We start from the raw sequence: 9,754 nt of genomic DNA, 5'->3' as shown, positions 1-9,754 counted from the left end.
GGATGTTTTACTTTATCAGATGCCTTTTCTGCAACTATTGATAGAATTATATGATTTTTTCCTTGGTTTTGTTGATGTGCTGTATTACAATGATGAATTTGCCTATGTTGAACCATCCTTGTGCTTTTGGAACAAATCCCACTTGATCATGATGTATTGCTTTTTAATGTATGGTTTTATTCAATTTGTTAGCATTTTGTTTAGGTTTTTCATCTATATTTATTAGAAATATTAGTCTTTAGTTACAATAGGAAATGGGATTGTTATCTTAATTTCTCTTTAGGCAGTTCATTATTAATATATAAAAATGCTGCTGATTTCTAAATGTTAATTTTATATGCAGCTACTTTGCTGAGTTTATTTATCAACTGTGGTAAATTTTTGACAGAGATTTTAGGATTTTGTATGTACAGTAAGTATTATGTCATTAACAAATAATGACAGTTTTATGTCTTTTTTCCTATTTAGATGCCTTTTATTTCTTCTTCTTCTTGTCTGAATGCTGAAGCTAGGACTTCTAATATTATGTTGAATAAGAATGGTAACAGGAGACACTCCTGTCTTCTTCCTGATCTTGAGGGTTTGTATTTAATTTTTTTCCATTGGATATGATGTTGACTGTTGGTTTGTCATATGTGGTCATTTCTATATTTCCTGTATTACCACTATACCAATAGTTTTTATTATATATAGGTGATAGATTTTATCAAATACTCTTTTTGCATGTATTGATGTAATCATTTGATTTTTATATTTATTTTTGTTTATGTAATGAATCACTTTGATTGATTTCTGAATATTGTACCAGCCTTCCCTTCCCATAATAAACCTATTGATCATGATTTATGATCCTTTTAATACATTGCTGGATTTACTTTGCTAATAACTTGCTGAGAATGTGTTGTCAGTGTTCATTAGGGATATTGGCCTATAGTTGCTTCTTTTTTTTTTTCTTTCTCTGTAGTGCCCTTACCCAGTTTTACAATTACGATAATGTATGCTTTGTAAAATGAGCTTGGAAATCTTTGCAATTTTTTGGGCGTATGGTTCTTTATAGTATTTTCTTAAAATTCTTTTTATTTCTGTGATGTCAGTTGTTATTTCTCCTTTTTTATTTTTTACTTTTATTTATTTGGGTCCTCTGTCTCTCTCTTTCTCTCTTTTTTGATAAGTCTGGTTAAAGGTTCATCAATCTTGTTTACCTTTTCAAAGAATCAGTTCTCGGTTTCATTGATCATTTCTACTGTATTTTTAAAATCTCTATGTCATTTATTTCCACTCTGAGCTTTATTATTTCCTTTATTCTACTTCTTCTGGGTTTTGTTTGTTGTTCTTTTTCTTATTCTTTTAGGCACATGGTTAAATTGTTTATTTGAGGGTTTTTTTTTGTTTTTTTTTTGTTTTTTTTGCTTCTTGAGGTATGCTTATAATGTGATGAACTGTCCTTTTAGGATTGTTTTTGCTGAGTCCCACAGATTTTCAGTTGTTATGTATGTGTGTTTTTACTTTTTTCAAGAAAATATTTTATTTCTTCTGGATCTCATTGATAACTCATTCATTTTTAGTTTTTAGTTTTTCTTGTAAATATATAAACTTTTCAATTTCTTTTTTCCCCCATTACTCCGCCTTTGCCCCCTTCCCCATTAACTCCCTCCTCTCTTCCCTCTGGGATTTGCTGTCCTGTTATCTGTATCTATGTGATATGTATGTATAATTTCACTAATCCCTTCATTTTATTTTATCCCATTCTCTCATCTCCCTTCCCTCTGACAGCTGTCCCTCTACTCCCTGTGACCCTGCTTCTGCCTCTATCTTCAGTTCACTTTGTTAATTAGATTCCACATATAAGTGAGATCATATGATATTTGTCTTTCTCTGTCTGGTTTATTTTACCACTTAGCATAGTGATCTCCAGGTCCATCCAATCCATGACAAAAGGTAAGATTTCTTTCTTTTTCACAGCCACATAGTATTCCATTGTGTTTTAGGTACCACAACTTTTAATCTACTTGTCAACTAATAGACACTTGGGCTGTTTCAAGATCTTCGCTGTTGTTAACATTGCTGCAATAAACATAGGAGTGTGTATCTTCTTTTAATTCAGTAATTTGGTACCCTTAGGGTATATTCCTAAAAGTGGTATAGCTGGATCAAAAGGCAGTTTCATTTTTAATCTGTTTAAGGAAATGCCATATTGTTTTCCACAGTTGCAGCACGAGTCTGAATTCCCACCAGCAATGCAGGAGGGTTCTCTTTTCTCCGCACCTTTGTCAGCACTTACTGTGTGTTGATTTGATAATGAGCGCCATTCTGACCAGTGTAAGGTGATATCTCACTGTAATTCTAATTTGCATTTTCTTATGATTAGTGACATTGAACATTTTTTCATAGATCTATTGGCCATCTGTATGTCCTCTTTGGAGAAGTGTCTATTCAGTTCTTTTGACAATTTTTTAATTGGATTGTATATTTTCCTGATGTTGAGTTTTAGAAATTCTTTATGCATTTTGGTTATTAACCACTTCAGATGTATTGGTGAATATGTTCTACCATTGTGTGGCTTGTCTTTTTATTCTGTTAATGATGTCTTTTACTGTGCAAAAGCTTTTTAGTTTGATATAGTCCCATTTTTTAATTTTGTCATTGATTTCACTTGCTTGTGAAGATAAATCAGCAAAAACATTGCTATAAGAGATATCAGAGAGTTTATTGCCTATGTTTTCTTCCAAGATATTGATGGTTTCACAACTATACATTTAAGTCTTTTATGCATTTTGAGTTTGACTTTGTGAATGGTATAAGTTGGTGGAGTAATTTCATTTTTTTGCAGGTACTTGTCCAACATTATTTTCCAACATTATTTATTAAAGAGACGGTCTTTACTCCATTCTATGTTCTTACTACCTTTGTCAAATATCAATTGACCATAAAGGTGTGGGTTTATTTTTTTAGTTCTCTATTATGTTCCATTGATCTATATGCCTGGTCTTATGCATTACCAAGCTGTTCTGAGTATAATGACCTTGTAGTATAACTTGATATCAGAAAGTATAATACCTCCCACTTTATTCTTTATTTTCAAGGTTGCTGAAGCTATTCATGTTCTTTTTTGGTTCCATATAAATTTCTGGCATATCTATTCTATATCTTTGAAGTATGCCATTGGTATTTTAATAGAAATTATATTGAATTTATAGATTTTTTTTGTTGTAATAGTAAAGGAAATTGTTTTCTTAATTTGTCTGTCAGAGAGTTTATTGTTGGTGTGTAAAAATGCCACTGATTTCTGAATATTTTATATCCTGCAACCTTGCCAAATTTATTTATTAGGTATAATAGTTTTTTGACTGAGACTTTAGGGTTTTCTATGTACGTTGTCATATTATCAGCAAATAATGATAGTTTTATTTTTTCTTTTCCAATTTGGATGTGTTTTATTTCTTCTTCTTGTCTAATTGCTGTGGCTAGTATTTCCAGAACTATGTTGAATAAGTGTGATAAAAGGAGGCACCCCTGTCTTGTTCCTGATCTTAAGGAGATTGTTTTTAATTTTTGTCCATTGAGTATAATGTTGGCTGTCAGTTTGTGATAGATGATCTTTATTATGTTGAGGTATATTCTTACTATATCCACTTTTCTTAGAGTTTTGATTATAAATGGGAGCTAGATTTTATCAAATGTTTTTATGCATCTATTGATATAATCATGTGTTTTTTATCTCTTATTTTGTTTATGTAATGAATTATATTTATTGATTTGTGAATATTGTACCAGCCTTGCCTCCCTGGAATATATTCCACTTGATTATGGTATATGATTTTTTAAATATATTGCTAGATTTGATTTGCTAATATCTTGTTGAGAATTTTACCATCTATGTTCATCATGGATATTGGCCTATAGTTTTCTTTCCTGGTAGTGTCTTTACCTAGTTTTGGAATGAGGATAATTTTTGCCTCATAAAGTGATCTTGGAAGTCTTCCCTCTTCTTGAATTTTTTGAAATAGCTTGAGAAGGATAGGTGTTAGTTCTTCATTGAATGTTTGGTAAAATTCATTTGTGAAGCCATCCATCCAGGGCTTTTGTTTTCAGGGAGTTTTTTTTATAACTGTTTCATTTGTTTAGGTTTTCTGATTCTTCCCGATAGAGTCTTGGAAGATAGTATGTTTTTAGGAATTTAACCATTTTATCTTGGTTGTCCAGTTTTTTTGGCATATAGATCTGCATAGTATTTTCTTACAGTCTTTTGTATTTCTTCAGTGTCTTTTGTTACTTCTCCACTTTCATTTCTAATTTTATTTATTTGAATCTTCTCTCTCTCTCTCTCTCCCTTTGATGAGTCTGGTTAAAGGATCTTCAACCTTGTTTACCTTTTAAATAACTAGCTTTTGGTTTCATTGATCTTTTGAATTTTTTTTAGCCTCAATGTCATTTATTTCCACTCTTATCTTTATTATTACATTCCTTCTACTTTCTTTGGGCTTTATTTGTGGTTCTTTTTCTAGTTCTTTAAGATGCAGGGTTAAGTTGTTTCTTTGAGCTTTATCTTGATTATTTTTTTTTGTATTTTTATGAAGTTGGAAATGGGGAGGCAGTCAGACAGACTCCTGCATGTGCCCAACTGGGATCCACCCAGCATGCCCACCAGGGGGCGATGCTCTGCCCATCTGGAGCATTGCTCTGTTGCAACCAGAGCCATTCTAGTGCCTGAGGTAGAGACCATGGAGCCATCCTCAGCACCCAGGCCAACTTTGCTTCAATGGAGCCTTGGCTGTGGGAGGGGAAGAGAGAGACATAGAGGAAGGAGAGGGGGAGGGGTGGAGCAGCAGATGGGTGCTTCTCCTGTGTGCCCTGACCGGAAATCGAACCCAGGACTCCTGCACGCCAGGCCGACGCTCTACCACTGAGCCAACCATCCAGGGCTGCTTTATCTTGCTTCTTAAGGTATGCCTGTAATGCTATGAACTTCCCTCTCAGGACTGCTTTTGCTGTGCCCCATAAATTTTGAGTTGTGGTGTGTTCATTTTCATATGTTTCAAGGAAATTTGTATTTATTCCTTGATCTTGTGTTAACACAATTTGTTATTTAACAACATTCTATTTAGCCTCTAAATGTTTGAATGATTTTCAGTTTTTTTATTCTAGTTAATTTCTAGTTTCATGCCATTATGATCAAAGAAGATGCTTGATATGATTTCAATCTTCTTAAATTTATTTAGATTTGTTTTGTGTCCTAACATGTGATCTAATTTAGAGAATGTACCATGAGTATTTGAAAATAATGTATATTCTGCTTCTTTGGGGTAAAAAGTTCTGAAGATATCAATTAAATTTAGTTGCTCTAGTGTGTCATTTAAAACCACTGTTTCTTTGTTAATTTTCTGTCTATAGGATTTATCCATTAATGTTATTGGGTTATTAAAATCTCCTACTATTATATTATTGCTTTTATTCTTGCCCTTTATGTCCATCAAAATCTGCTTTATATATTTAAGTGCTCCTCTATTAGGCACATAAATATTTACAATGTTTATAGTCTCCTTTTTGAATTGGTCCCTTTTTCATTATCTAGTGACTTTCTTTATCCCTTACTATAACATTTGTATTAAAGGTTATTTTTTTAGCTATAGATATTGCTACCTCAGTTTTTTAATTTCATTTTCATTGGCATGAAATACTTTTTTCCATCCCTTCACTTTTAGTCTATGTGTATCTTTTGTTCTGAGGTGGGTGTCTTGTAGACAGCATATGTATGGGTCCTGTTTTCCTATCCATGAAGCTACCCTAGGTCCTTTTTTTTGTGTTGTTATTTTTTGACAGAGACTGAGAGAGAAAGACAGAGAGAGGGAGAGATAGAAATGGACAGACAAAAAAAAAGAGAGAGAGAGAGATGTGAATCATCAATTCTTTGTTACGGCACCTTAGTTGTTTATTAATTGCTTTCTTATATGTTCCTTGACCAGGGACTACAGCAGACAGAGTGACCCCTTGCTCAAGCCAGCAACATTGGGTTCAAGCTGGTGAGTTGTGCTCAAACCAGATGAGCCCATGCTCAAGCTGGAGACCTCGAGGTCTCAAACCTGGGTCCTCTGCATTTTAGTCCAATGCTCTATCCACTGTGCCACTACCTGGTCAGGCTACCCTATGTCTTTTGATAGGGGCATTTATTTTATTTAAATTTAAGGTTATTATTGCTATGTACTTATTGCCATTTTATTCTTTAAATATACAATCCTCTTTTTCTTGATTTATTTTTTCTCTGCTCTTTTTACAGCAGGCTTCTTAACATTTCTTGCAGTATTGGTTTTGTTGTAATAAATTATGTGAGGTTTTTTTTAATTTTTTTTATTTATTCATTTTTAGAGAGGAGAGAGAGGGAGAAAGAGAGACAGAGAGGGAGAGAGAGGAGAGAGAGACAGAGAGAGAAGGGGGGGAGGAGCAGAAAGCATCAACTCTCATATGTGCCTTGACCAGGCAAGCCCAGGGTTTCGAACCGGCAACCTCAGCATTTCCAGGTCGATGCTTTATCCACTGTGCCACCACAGGTTAGGCTGTGAGGTTTTTTGTTGCTGTTTTTTTTTTTTTTTTGGTCTGAAAAGCTTTTTATTTCTTCTTCAATTTTAAATAATAGACTTGCTGGATAAAGTAGTCTTGATTGTAGGTTCTTGTTTTGCATCACTCTGAATATTCCTTGCCAAACACTTTTGACCTCCAATGTTTCTGCTGAGAAGTCAGATGTCATCCTAATGGGGGCTTCTCTGTAGGCAATTAACTGCTTTTCTCTTGCAGCTTTTAGTATTTTTCTTTGTCTCTTAACTTTGGCATTTTGATTATGATGTGTCTTGGTGTTGGTCTTCTATGGTTCCTCTTAATGGTATTCTGTGTGCTTCTGGAACTTGTGTGACTTTTTTCTTCATCAATTTAGGGAAATTTTCTGCTATGATTTCTTCAAACAAGTTCTTTATCCCTTGTTCATTCTCTTCTCCTTCAGGAACCATTATGATGTGGATGTTATTTTTCTCAAGTTGTCATAGAGGTCTCAGAGTTTCCTCAGTCTTTTTGAGCCTCTCTTTTTTTTCTGCTCTACTTCTATGGTTTTATTAATCTTGTCCTCTAAATCACTGTTTTGATCCTCTGCTTCATCTTGCCTGCTATTGATTCTTTCTAGTGTATTCTTCATTTTTTATATTGTATTTATCATTTCTGACTAATTATTTTTTTTTATTTCAATATCTTTTTTGATGGTTGCTATTTCTTTATTTAGGTATTCATTATGTCCATCTATTGTTGCTCATAGATCGTTTAGCATCCTAAAAATCATTATTTCATTATTTTACACTCTACATCTAGTAGTTTGATTATTTCATTTAGTTTTTTTTCTGGGAATGTCTCTTGTTGATTCATTTGGTTTGTATTTCTCTCTCTGCCCATTTTGTCTGTGTATTAGGAAGTGCTGTCTCATTTTGAAATTTTTGGGGTGTCCTTATGAGTAAGATGAGCTTGTTTTTTTTTATAAATTTTTATTAATGTTAATGGGATGACATTAATAATTCAGGGTACATATATTCAAAGAAAACATGTCTAGGTTATCTTGTCATTAAATTATGTTGCACACCCCTCGCCCAGAGTCAGATTGTCCTCCGTCACCCTCTATTTAGCTTTCTCTGTGCCTCTCCCCCTCCCCCTCCCCCTAAATCTCTCCCTCCCACCCTCCTGCATCCTCCCTCCCCCCACCCCTGGTAACCACCACACTCTTGTCCATGTCTCTTAGTCTCGTTTTTATGTTCCACCAATGTATGGAATCATGTAGTTCTTGTTTTTTTCTGATTTACTTATTTTACCCCGTATAATGTTATCAAGATCCCACCATTTTGCTATAAATGATCTAATGTCATCATTTCTTATGGCTGAGTAGTATTCCATAGTGTATATGTGCCACATCTTCTTTATCCAATCTTCTATTGAAGGGCTTTTTGGTTGTTTCCACGTCTTGGCCACCGTGAACAGTGCTGCTATGAACATGGAGCTACATGTGTCCCTACGTATCAATGATTCTGAGGTTTTGGGGTATATACCCAGTAGAGGGATTGCTGGGTCATAAGGTAGTTCTATTTGCAGTTTTTTGAGGAACCACCATACTTTCCTCCATAGTGGTTGTACTACTTTACATTCCCACCAACAGTGTATGAGGGTTCCTTTTTCTCCACAGCCTCTCCAACATTTGTTATTACCCATCCTGTTGATAATAGCTAATCTAACAGGGGTGAGGTGGTATAAGATGAGCTTGTTGATACTGCTCTCCAGGTTACCTGTTTTCCTTGTTCTAGGAATGCTTCTTGAGGGTAATGTTTTCCCTCCTGTTGTATATAAGTATTGAATGCAGTTGTTATTTTTGTGGGTATCATCATTACTTCAGGCTAGCTGGCTCTAAGGGTCAACCTTGATAGTGTGTATTACATACTGTGCAATGTCTGTTCTATTAGGCATATTTATTCTCCGCAGTGTCTGGTGCCTGCTGGACTCTTCCTTTGGGCATGCTGCTTGTGTAGTTGGCTGAGTCTAGGGTTGATACTGCTTGCCACCCACTACCAGTTTTGTTGGTTCCAGATCTTCTTGGGTTGGTGTCAGCTGTTTTTTGTAATTTTCAATGGGCTACCTCTCTGGAGCTACTTCTCTGTTCTCTGTTTGTGTCTGCATTTTCTGTGCCTGGGTGGTGTGGGAAGAGCCATTCTGTGTATAAGGATCAGCTTCCTCCTGCTTAAAGATGACAGCAGCTTCATAAAAGCCCCAAGTTCCATAATATTTGCCTCCACTTTTCATTTGCTCTACTTCCTTTTGCAGCTACTTGGTGTTCCCATAGTCTTTTACAGGAAGACTGTAGTATGGGCTCAGATTGGCCTCACCTGATCAACTCCTCTACAGGTTGCAAGCTTGTTGGTTGAAGGCAGCTGAGGTTGGGAATACAACATTAGTGGGACTCCCTACTTCAGAGGTTCTTGGTCAGGAGCTCAGTATGGGGAATCTGCCCCCTATTTCAGAGCCTAATCCCTCAGCCACTGCTGGGTATTCAAATTTTATTTCCCCACAACAAAGTGAGCAGCAGGTTCAGATTGAGTGGGGCCGAGAGTTCCGTCTGAAAGTTCTTACAGCTGGTGAGACCTTGGTCTCAGGGAGGGAGACTGAGAGAGGCCTCTCCTGGGGCTGACTGTGCCCCTCCCAGTAAGTGGCTAAGCCCTTCATTTAGATTGAACAATAGGCTAACAAGGAATCATACTTTAAATGTCCATATTCCAAGCCTTTCTCCCTTTACCCCATGGAATCTAGCCCAGCAGGACAAGATATCTAGCACTCAGGCTGGCTGACTGTGAAGATCCACCCTATTCAATGCATATGAGTCACTGTGCCAGGGCTGAACACAGAGAGTGGAACCTGCATCCGCTGGGCCAGGCATGAGAAGCCCTTTCTTAGGATACCACTCTAGCAAGGGTTGTTAGATCCTAAATCAATGCTCTACACAGCTGGCCACTAAATTTGCCAGCCCTGGGTGTATCTGGTAGGAACCCAGCAAAGACCAGTGAGAGACACTGCCCATGACTGGCTTTTAGCAACCTTTTCAGAACTATAAGCAATATGGAGTTTGAGGCCACTCTGCTGGGCCCAGGTGCACTTAAAAATACCAAGCTACACATTCAGGCTGGCTTTTACCCACACTGAGCCTGGAGGTAAGTTTGCTTAAAAGGCCAAGTTTCCCTGA

The sequence above is a fragment of the Saccopteryx leptura genome, chromosome 3 (assembly GCF_036850995.1).
Source record: "Saccopteryx leptura isolate mSacLep1 chromosome 3, mSacLep1_pri_phased_curated, whole genome shotgun sequence".
Classification (NCBI taxonomy): Eukaryota; Metazoa; Chordata; class Mammalia; order Chiroptera; family Emballonuridae; genus Saccopteryx; species Saccopteryx leptura.
The sequence above is the reverse complement of the archived record's forward strand: the minus strand, read 5'-3'. Positions refer to the sequence as shown.